Source organism: Vicia villosa, linkage group LG4, assembly GCF_029867415.1.
Source record: "Vicia villosa cultivar HV-30 ecotype Madison, WI linkage group LG4, Vvil1.0, whole genome shotgun sequence".
Lineage (NCBI taxonomy): Eukaryota > Viridiplantae > Streptophyta > Magnoliopsida > Fabales > Fabaceae > Vicia > Vicia villosa.
Genome location: NC_081183.1, coordinates 20,669,922 through 20,681,688, shown reverse-complemented (window position 1 = coordinate 20,681,688; position 11,767 = coordinate 20,669,922). Strand labels below are relative to the sequence as shown.

The 11,767-nt window shown below is 32.4% G+C and overlaps 2 long non-coding RNA genes across 2 annotated transcripts; both read right to left on the bottom strand.

The window, feature by feature from the left end:
* Window positions 1-2,687: 2,687 nt before the first annotated feature.
* On the bottom strand, window positions 2,688-5,105 carry LOC131598947 (uncharacterized). The gene is made up of 2 exons (XR_009282448.1): window positions 3,399-5,105; window positions 2,688-2,903 (listed from the first exon to the last, which is right to left on the bottom strand). It is a non-coding gene; the product is annotated as an uncharacterized LOC131598947 (long non-coding RNA).
* Window positions 5,106-5,888: 783 nt separating this feature from the next.
* LOC131598946 (uncharacterized) lies at window positions 5,889-7,352 on the bottom strand. Its single transcript, XR_009282447.1, has 2 exons — window positions 6,532-7,352; window positions 5,889-6,109 (listed from the first exon to the last, which is right to left on the bottom strand). It is a non-coding gene; the product is annotated as an uncharacterized LOC131598946 (long non-coding RNA).
* Window positions 7,353-11,767: the final 4,415 nt, after the last annotated feature.

Below are 11,767 nucleotides of genomic sequence, written 5' to 3'. Positions count from 1 at the left end.
TAAAATTAATCCTAAACTAAATATTTTCTTAGATTTTGTCTCCTTATTTAAACGTGATAACATAATTTACTCATTTTTTTTGGAATTTTCTCTTAACTAACAGAATATCTAAATTATTCGAACTCAATTATTAATTTTAGTTTTTATTAAATTTGGAATATTAAAGCAATCAAAGCGTGCACATTTGAAGGAAAATTTTTCTATGCGGAACAAAATTGGGGTACCACACCCTATACATCTTTGGTTTAAGTAATGAAAGTTGTTCAAGTAATCAACAACTAATTACGAAAATTTATTTTAAAGCTTAAATATTTTTTATTAATTTATATATTACATAAAAGCATAATCAATTGCTTAGTGATAAGTGCCAAAATATCGATATTTTGAGTATATATTTGTGGCACTTATCGATTCTATTCTTATGTTTTTGTAATAAAATCCTAACTTTTGTGTAAATATGTGCATGCTTGTCTTTTTGATAAATTTTTATACCAATTAATAGTTTTCCATTCATTTTATAGGTATTCATGCATATTTGAAACATTGAGTAATAAAGACCAAAGGCTAAGCTTCAAGAATACAAATTTTACCAATTCATCAAAGAATAAGGCTCAAAATAAGGATGATAAAAACCATCAATTTGGTTTCTATTTAGTCATTGTTAGAAAGAGCATTGAATAAGCTTTCCAACGCTTCGAACCAGACGCAATTCAGAGTCACAGTTCTCAAGTTATGGCGAAAACAAAATTTGGTTTTTTCTGCTACCCGTTTAAAAGGGGGAAATCACATTGTTTAGGTGATTTTTTGGGGGTATTTATTCCCAACTCACCAAACCTTCATTCTTATGATAGATTAGGTTAGAAAACAACTAAGGAGCTTGCATTTGGATGACTGGAGGTGGATTGATCATTGATCAGAACTGACAAACCAGGATATTTTCGGTTCATTTCTCTTCCTCTTTGTGTTTTCTTTTATAGTTGGGTTTTGTGTATGTATTTACTTTGAGCTCGTGTATATTTGTCGCCCATGGCATTATATAAAACTTGCTTTATAAATCTGTGTTGATTGTTGTCTTAGATTATTGCTTTGTTCTTTGGATTTGGGTTGTTTTAGAGATAAACTTCATGAATCCTTATATAGGATAATTAAATGTTAGTTTCTGAACTCTAGAGATAAATTTGGAGCTAACAATCACTGTGGGTATCTGTACTTAATGCTTTGGTGTTTGAGCAGCGAGAATACGGATGTTCTCGCGACTTTGCGTTAGAGATAACCTTAGTTGTGAATTGTCTCGTAGGTGCTTCAGAGATGAACACTTACGTGAGAGATACGTTATAACATAGGCAGATATCGTGGGTTGAGTATAACTGGTCGACAAGTTTAAATTTGTAAGAAGTAGATCATATGCAAAGCTTGATAAGTTTTATCTTTCCGAAGAATGAATTCTTTTATGTTCATATATTTTACTTTTACATTCTTATACTTTTGTCATCCAAACCCGAGCTCGAAACCGTAGAAACTGTTGAATGGCATTCTCACCATCTCCGTGGACACGATAAATCCCGGATAAATATTTCCAAAATTTTTGTTGCTTTCCGCTATGCCTGCTTCAACACTTAACAAAAAAGAAATTGCACCATATAGTGAAGTGTTGAGTTTGACTCATAAGTAATGTCAAGTGGGCAAGGGGCGGAGTTGCAGAGATGTGTAGGGGTATTACTCTAATATGGATAATAAGTATCCTTATATATTTTTGTAACACTAAAACCTTAATTTGTGTAATTCAGAACAAATTAATAAGATGAAACTATATATGCTCTATAATCACAGACATAGGTAATTTGATTGAATTACGTGAACAAAACTTTTGCGAAGTTCTCTCTAGTCTCATATGTATCCGCGTTCCTGGCCCAACATAAAGATGTTACAACCCAAAAAGAAAATAGTGAATGATAAGAAAATGAAAAGGAAACAAGACATTGTGTTGCTTCTTTTTCAATCTTTTATATCATGCACCATTTTCTTTTTGGTGCAATTCCTTCTTTATTTAACAAATTGTTACATTTTTATGAAATACATAGTTTAATTTAAAAAATCAAATACTTATGGTTTAAAATAAATTTCATTCAGCTCAAAATCGGAAGAACACAATACTAAAAGAAGATTAATTGGATTTCCTCTCGATTAAAATTTGTCACCGTGAGAAAAAGTGATTCCGTAACACTTATTCTCTCGATTAAAAGTTTCAATCGAGAGAAAAAGTGGGGCGTTCTATTTGACTGTTATTGAAACTTTCAATCGAGGAAAAAAGTCTAACGTGTCATCTTAAAAATGTTATTATTAGAAATCAAACCCATAACCAAATTCACTTTTCAATTCCATTCGCAGTTGTCTGGGAAAAGAATCGCGCATTTTCCGTTACACCCAATATTACCTCTCCCATCCAACTGAAGCAAAAGTTCTAATTCAACTGGAAGTTAAAGCTCATTTTCGTAGTAATGCAGAAGGTTTATATGCATTTTTCTCGATTATATACAGGTCTAGTGTATTCATTTAAAGTAGTAGAGTTAAAGAGAGTAAGAAGTTGTATAGAATTATTTGTTATTTGTTTCTAAATAATATAGATATTTCATCACATTTAATTTATCATAACAAAGTGGATATTTTAATTTCTAAAAGTGATCAAATTTATTTTAAGGTTCAGATAAAATAGAAATAGATTGAACTTTGAGAGAATTAAAAAGCATCAATATTAGAGTTGCAAATACATGAAATTATTTTTGAACTTTATTCCTACTATGACACACAATGACATATCCCTGATATACACCTTGGACGTTTAGGAAGAGTGCAATCCGGCATTGCTTTACGACATTCTCCATCAGACCAGCATTTAACAGCTCCTGTGTGATGTCAAATTAATAATAATAATAATAATAATAATAATAATAATAATAATAATAATAATAATAATAATAATAATAATAATAATAATAATAAATAATGAAACATTGTATATGAAATTAACGATTAAATATTTTGTGGTCCTCATAAATATTTATATTTTAGTTTTAGTTTTTGAAAAATAGTCTTTTTAAAATTTTTCATCTATATTTTTAGTCTCTCCTACAATTTAATGATAATTTTTACAATTTATTGACAAAATTAACGACAATTTTAGCGACAGTTTAGTGACAATTTACTATTTAACGTCTGAATTAGCGACAATATTTGCAGGAGCAGCTAAAAATATGGATGAAAATATTTAAGAGAACCAATCTTTGAAAAAAAAAAGTAAAAGACTAAAAAAAAATTATAAAATATTTAGGAGGACCACCAACATATTTAACCCTAAAATTAAAATAATTTTTGAAAATAAATTGAAAAATTGAATTTACCATCTGTTACAATGATACCATCCATTACAACAACGAATTCGAAAAGAAAAATAATTATGACACTAACAAACTTAAGAATTTGTGCCATATGTTCTCTGATCTTATGCATTTTGAAGTATACATTTATATATTTATTTTATACTGTGAAAAATTACATTTCTTCAAATGTCTCTTGATGGTTGTTAGAATTCATTCTAATATTTCAGGAATACATTATTTCAAGTTTCTCTCTTATTCCTTGTTATAATTAAACTCTTAATTTCTATATTTTCACACGCACAAGAAATTGTTTGTTCTATTTTAAAATTACATAATTTACTACACATGCACCAAAGGTTGAACTTGAGTTTTTTCTTACTTCAGAATATAAACATCTTTATTATAAACGAAACGTTTGAAACAAGCAAATTTTGAGAGGTATAATTAAAATTAGATTGCAATACCTTCATAAATTCCAAGGATCCTAATTAATCATATTATATTAAAATTTCAACACACTTCTTCAATGAAAAATACTTGCATGGATACGAACCTAAATCCATATTTTTAGGCATAACTAATTAAAAGTGAGAAAATTGATATTTATTAAAAAAAATTATTTCCGTTTTTAATTACTATCATAGAGGGTGGTTAGTTTAATAGAGAGAAATAATTTTATTTTAGTTTTTTAATTAATAAAAAATATAATTGGTTGTGTGTAAATCTATGTATATGGTTGTGTCCATATAAAAATTGTTTCTCCTTCGAGATGGAGAGAATAAATGATGATAGCTTGGGATTGTCCAGCATGCTCACACTGCATGTTGCGAAGATTTTCTGCATATGGTGGGAGTGTTGAAAAGGAGCTGCGCAAAGAGGAGGGTGGGAGTGATTTGGGTGACAGTTTGTTGGTGTATATGGAAACAACGAAACTGTTTGATATTCAACAATGGTGTTGTTGACTTAGATGAAATTGTTCACAATGTGAAAATGTTTACATGGTGGTGGTTAGCAATTGGTAACAAACAGAAAATCTACTGTAATTTTTATGAATGGAGTCATTCTCCTCTAGATTATATGTAGTATTAAGGTGCTTAGGTGTTTGCTAGTTGGAAAGGCTTGTTTATGTCTGTAACTGGTTGAGAACTTCTAATTCTCTCCACTGTTTGGCTCTGTTTATATAAAAGATCATTGTTTATCAAAAAAAAAAGATGTGACCAAAAATGGTTTGAATTGTGTTGAAATTATTTTTAACATTTTTAATCGTTGGTTTAATATAAAAATAAGTTTTAACAAAATTGTTAGAGAGAGATAGTAGAAATAATAGAAAATAATTATTCTAATTCACCCTATAATTCATTGTTACCTTCTCACGCTTGAGAGACTTTTACCATAACTCAACTGATTAAAAATTTAGTAAGATATTTCCTAGGCCAAAATTTACGTGTGCCTTAGATTTCCCCACACAATTAAGAAAAGATATCTTAGTCTTTCATCCTAAATAATATGGATATAACTTAGTCATGTGGGAAAATCATAATTAATGAAAGATTAAATATTATAAAATTATCACATTTGACTTTTAATCCTTATAAAAAAATATTAATTTTTAATTTTTATAAAATTATTTTTGTACGCGGTTTTAATTCTTTACAGAGACTAAAGTTGCGTGTAAAAGTAATTCTATAGAAACTAAAAATCAATATTTTTAATAGAGACTAAAAGTCAAAATTGAAATATTTATAGGGACTAATAACATATTTAACCCTTATCGAAATGATAAAGTGATAAAGTGATTATCACATTATGTAAAGAATAGGCCTGGGCTACAATTCTTTAGGTTTGTCAATTTGTGATAGGGTTTTGGTTGATGTCCTGGACAAAATTAGAGTACCACACTGTACCACACACTATACATCTTAAGCTGAACGAAATGAAAATTGCATCATATAGTGAAGGAAATATATTTTAAAGCATAAACATTTTTTATTAATTTATATATTTCATAAAAGCATAATGATTTGCTTAGCAAAAAAGAAATTGTATCATATAGTAAAGTGTTGAGTTTGACTCATAAGTAATGTCAACTGGTAAGGGGTGGGGCTGCGGAGCGGTTTAGGGGTATTATTCTAATATGGATAATTAGTATCCTATATATTTTTGTAACACTAAAACCTTAATTTGTGTATTTCAGAACTATTTAATAAGATGAAACTATATATGCTCTATCGTCAGAGACGTAGGTAATTTGATTGAATTACGTGAACAAAGCTTTGGCGAATTTCTCTCTAGTCTGATATGTATTTGCGTTTTTAGGTCCAACATGAAGATATTACAACCCAAATAGAAAATTGTCAATGATACGAAAATGAAAAGGAAACAAGACATTGTATTGCTTCCTTTTCAATCTTTTATATCATGCACTATTTTCTTTTTGGTGTAATTCCTTCTTTGTTGAACAAATGGTTACATTTTTATGAAATTCATATTTTAACTAAAAAAAATCAAATATTTATGGTTTAAAATAAATTTCATTCTGCTCAAAATCGGAAGAACACAATACTAACAAAAGTATCAATATTAGAGTTACAAATACATGAAATTATTTCTCATACTTTATTCCTACTATTACAGGCAATCACATATCCCTGATACACACATTGGAAGTTTAGGACGAATGCAATCAGGCATTGCTTTACGACATTCTCTATTAGACCAGCATTTAATAGCTCCTGTGTCATGTCAAGTTAAATAATAATAATAATAAATAATGAAACATTATATATGAAACTATGAGTTTAAATATGGTTGTGGTCCTCGTAAACATTTATAACTCAGTTTTAGTTTTTAAAAAATTTTCTTTTAGAAAATAGTTTTCATATTTATACACTTTTTTATTCCTTCTGCAACTTTGTGACGGTTTTTACAATTTACTGACAGAATTAACAACGGTTTTAACGACGGTCTAGCGACAATTTACTACTTAACGATTAAATTAGCAACAATTTTTACAGAATGAACCAAAAATATGAATGGAAATATTTATGAGAACCATTCTTTAAAAAAAAATTTTGAGAGACTAAATAAAAAAATTTAAGAAGAACACAAACATATATAACTCTACAATTAAAATAAATTAAAAAATTAAACTTACCATCAGTTACAACGATACCGTGTGTTACAATGACGAATTTGAAAAGAAAAATAATTATGAGACTAACAAACTTAAGAATTTGTGCCATATGTTCTCTCGTTTTGCATTCTGAAGTATTCATTTATATATATATTTTATACTGTGAAAAATTACATTTCTTCAAATGTCTGTTGATGGTTGTTAGAATTTAATATTTCAATAATATATTATTTCAGTTTCTCTCTTATTCCTTGTAATAATTAAATTCTTAATTTCCATATTTTCACACACACTAGAAATTGTTTGTTCTATTTCAGAATTACATAATTTTACTACACATGCACCAAAGGTTGAACTTGAGTTTTTTCTTACACGAGAATATAAACATCTTTATTATAAAAGAAACGTTTGAAACAAGCAATTTTTAAGAGGTATAATTAAAATTAGATTGCAATACCTTCATAATTTCCAAGGATCCTAATTATTCATATTATATTAAATATTAAAATTTCAACACACTCCAAGATGGAGAGAATAAATGATGATACATATTAAAGGTGTGAACAAAAATGGTTTGAATTGTGTTGAAATTATTTTTAACATTTTTAATCGTTGGTTTAATATAAAAATAAGTTTTAACAAAATTGTTAGAGAGAGATAGTAGAAATAATAGAAAATAATTATTTTAATTCACCCTATATAATTCATTGTTACCTTCTCATGCTTGAGAGACTTTTACCATAACTCAACTGATTAAAAGTTTAGTAAGATATTTCCTAGGCCAAAATTTACGTGTGCCTTAGATTTCCCCACACAATTAAGAAAATATATCTTAGTCTTTCTTCTTAAATAATATGGATATAACTTAGTCATTTGGGAAAATCATAATTAATGAAAGATTAAATATTATAAAATTACCACATTTGACTTTTAATCCTTATAAAAAATATTAACTTTTAATTTTTATAAAATTATTTTTGTACGCAGTTTTAATTTCTCTACAGAGACTAAAATTGCATGTAAAAGTAATTTTATAGAGACTAAAAATCAATATTTTTAATAGAGACTAAAAGTCAAAATTGAAATGTTTATAGGGACTAATAACATATTTAACCCTTATCGAAATGATAAAGTAATAAAGTGATTATCAGATTATGTCTACATTCCAACATCTATTCAGAAATCAGAGAAATCCACAAATAACATTTTTTTTCAGAATTTATTTACAATCTGCAGCAAAAATTTCGCATGAGTTAAATCAAACAATTAAAATATGCATAATGTCAAAATTTTTTTAAAAAAATTTTTTTTACTAGATTTTAGAAAATTCGGTAAAAATGCAAAAATTAATTAGGTACCACCAACCTTTTAAAAATTTGATAAAAATGAAAAATACATATATTTTGAAACTACATGTAATGTAAAGTATTTCTTTTTTTTTCAGTAAGCAAGATTTTATTAATAACAGAACAAAAGTGTTACAAGATACAAACGGAAGCCGAAAAAACAACAGCGGAAAATTACCCACCAAATAGTATCTAAGCTAGATAAAGCAAAGGGTTTTTTGCTAAACTCATAGAAATTACAATTGGGCTGAGTAATATTCCCTATAAATGACCACCTCCAGAGGAGCGCTTTACACCCCCAAACGACGTCTCTAACATTCCAAACACCATTCTTAAAAATGATTTCGTTCCTACGCAACCAAAGGCTCCAAATGATTGCCAACCATATACCTCCTTCCTTTCCCTTTTTAATGTTCAGCTTTCTACAAGTGATGTACCAGGAAGAGAAACTTTCCTTAAAATCAATAACCTTACAATTGATCGTTCCCAACCAATTTGCAATTTCCTTCCAAACTAACTCCACTTCATGACATTCCAACAGCAAATGAACAGAAGATTCGGGATTACAACTGCAAAAAACACAAGAGATATCAGAGTTAGGAGAAAGGATACCTCTTTTGAGGAGCAAGGCCTTAGACGGAATTCCGTTAGCAAAGCACCGCCAACCGAAAGCTCTAATTTTAAGGGGGACATCCACCCTCCAAATGGACTTGTAGGAAACGTCAAAAGCTCCCGGTGGACCATACGGAATATGCATCTTGCACAAGGCCGCATAGCAAGACGAAACGGTGAATGCAGCCGCACCCGAAGGCAACCAAACGATTCTGTCGCGGACAGCCTCAGCTGAGACAGTGCTGTCGCGGACAGCAGCAGCAGAAAGAATGGCTGGGACAGCGGTTTCCAGCTCCCTCTGCAGACCTGCAATCTCTGCAGCAACCGAACCAACAGCTGCGTTCGAAATTCCGAAGCTGCCCCAACTCCATAAACCGTCCAGCCTCCCCCCCATACAAGCAACGAATACCTCCTTCAATCCAGACGCTGCATACGCCTCCGGATAACGGTATAAAAAAGGTTCTCCCTTATGCCACGATGAATGCCAAAAAGAGATTGAATATCCGTTGCCCAAGCTGAACCTGCAATTTTAATTAAAGAAATTTACCGAATGGTTATTTCCTAGCGAGCATATGTCCGCCCACCAAACAGAACAAGAACGGTTGTGATTTAAATTACGTCTCCCATGAATGACATCAAGATTAATATCTCCGTATCGAGATTTCAACAAACGATACCAAAGAGCATTAGATTCTTCTAATATCCTCCATCGCCATTTGTATAGAAGAGCCTTGTTGAAAACATCCAATCTTTTGATTCCTAGACCCCCATTTTCCACCGGTAAACAAACTTCATTCCACCCGACCCAATGCATCTTTCGTCTTTCCTCCGTTCCTCCCCACAAAAAATTACTTTGGATCTTGTTCATTTCTCTTATGACTTTCACCGGAGCTTTATAGAAGGATAGAGTAAATATAGCCAAGCTTGACAAAACCGATTTTATAAGAGTTATTCTACCGCCGAAACTCACCCACCTACTCTTCCACGAAGATAACTTCTTCCTCATTCCGTCAACCAAAGGCTTCCAAAAAATGATTCTACGAGGATTGGAACCTATGTTAATGCCAAGAAACTTGAAATGCTTCGACTCCTCCCGACAACCAAGGAAAACCGTAGCCAACTCCATGAACCGATCATTAACATTAATTCCTATAAGCTTGCTCTTATGGTAATTGATGCTAAGACCCGAAACAATCTCGAAACCTTTCAACACCGTCTTGATGGCCCATAAGTGATTCCAACTACCGTCACCAACCAATAAGGTGTCGTCGGCAAATTGAAGAACATCAATAAAACAACTCCCTTGAACTTTGAATCCCGCGTAATCCCCATTTTCCACCGCCTTATCAATCAAGATTTTAAGGCCTTCCGCCACAATCACGAAAAGAAACGGGGAGATAGGATCTCCTTGACGTAACCCTCTTTCCACCTCAAATTCCCCCGTTGGGCTACCGTTGACCAAGACCGACATCTTGCTAGAAAAAATTAAAACCTCCATCCACCTCATCCATGTGTCCCCAAATCCTATGCTCCTCATCATGAATCTTAGAAAATTCCAATTGACTTTGTCATAAGCCTTCTCAAAGTCGACTTTGAAAAGGAGACACTCCCTTCTCTCCTTAGAAGCAAAATCCACCAATTCGTTAGCCACAAGAACCCCATCCACAAGATTCCTACCCGGGATAAAAGCGGTTTGACTATAGGAAATAATAAAAGGCATTATCTTTTTGATCCTATTAGCCAACAACTTCGCCAAGATTTTGTATATGCAACCAACCAAACAAATGGGTCTATAATCGTCTAATCCCAAAGGATTAGAAAATTTCGGGATAAGGGTAAGAAATGATGAAGTTATGGATTTAGACAAAACAGCCCCGGTATGAAAATCCTTAATGCACGCTCACACATGCCTTTTGATAAAAGACCAACACTTTTGGAAAAAGAGAAGAGACATACCATCCGGTCCCGGACTCTTCGCCCCATCGCAACTCCAAATCGCGCCTTTTATTTCCTCCTCCGAGAAAGGTTCTTCCAAACCTTGACTAGCCTCCGAATTTAAGCAATTGAAAGAGACATTTTCCAAAATCGGTCTATCTTTCAAACTTTCATGAAATTTGCTTTCAAAGTGCCTCTTCACCGCTTCTTTTACCTCTAAAACCGAGCGCACTACCCCATTACTAGTGACTAAGCTACTAATGTGATTCCTTCTCCTTTTCTCCTTCATAACTTTATGGAAGAATCTACTATTCGAATCGCCGTCATTCAACCACTTCAATCTCGACTTTTGAATAAGCATGTTTTCTTTTATTCTAAGATTCATCCAAATGTTTTTACTAGCCTCTTTCCTCCTAGCCAAGTCTTCCGCATTCAAATCCTCCAAATCCTCCATCTCATTTAACTCCTTAATCCCCTCTTCCACCGCCAAGTCGAACCTACCAAACACATTTTTATTCCACCATCTCAATTTATCTCTCAAAAGCCGGATTTTTTCTTTCAAGACAAAATCTCCCCTTCCAAACACCTCCATCTCCTTCCGCTCCTTTTCGACAAACGGCAAGAAATTCTTGTTTGAAAACCATTCGGTGTTGAACTTAAAAGGTTTAGGCCCCCAATCCTCTTTATCGACTTCTAACCAAATCGGGCAATGGTCGGAAATATCCCGGGAACCGATGAATTGGCCAACAACTCCCCACATAGAAACTAAAGTATCGGATACTAGGAACCTGTCTATCCTGCTCTTTGATCTCCCATCCCCACTATACCAACTGAATTTGCGACCATTACACGGAACATCATTAAGGCCAGAACTATCTATGAACTCCGAAAAATATCTCCTCTCAGAATCGGTGCTGGCAGCAGATCTTCCAACCCTCTCATTTCTAGATTTCACGGTGTTAAAGTCTCCCCCAAAAAACCATTCACCATCAGTGTGTTTATTTTTCAGGTTCAGCAAATCTCTCCACAAAATCCTCTTCTCAGCCAAGGCACAGGATGAATAAATATTCACGACATAAAAAGAGAAATTCTGGCAACTGACCTTAACCCCCAAGTATCCGAATCCGCGAAAACTCGACTCGACCGAAACTGTAGACAATTTCCACAGGATCAGTAAACCACCCGCAGCACCAACCGATGGAGAAAAAGAGTAACCAAAGTCATGTCCTCCCCAGAAACTAGGCCAGAGGGAAAATGATCCGTATGAACAGGATTTTGGGCCTGAGTTAAATTACCAAATTTCTTGGGCCTAGATTTCTTTGGAAAGACTGGCCCACACAAATGCCTTAGAGACTTGGATACCA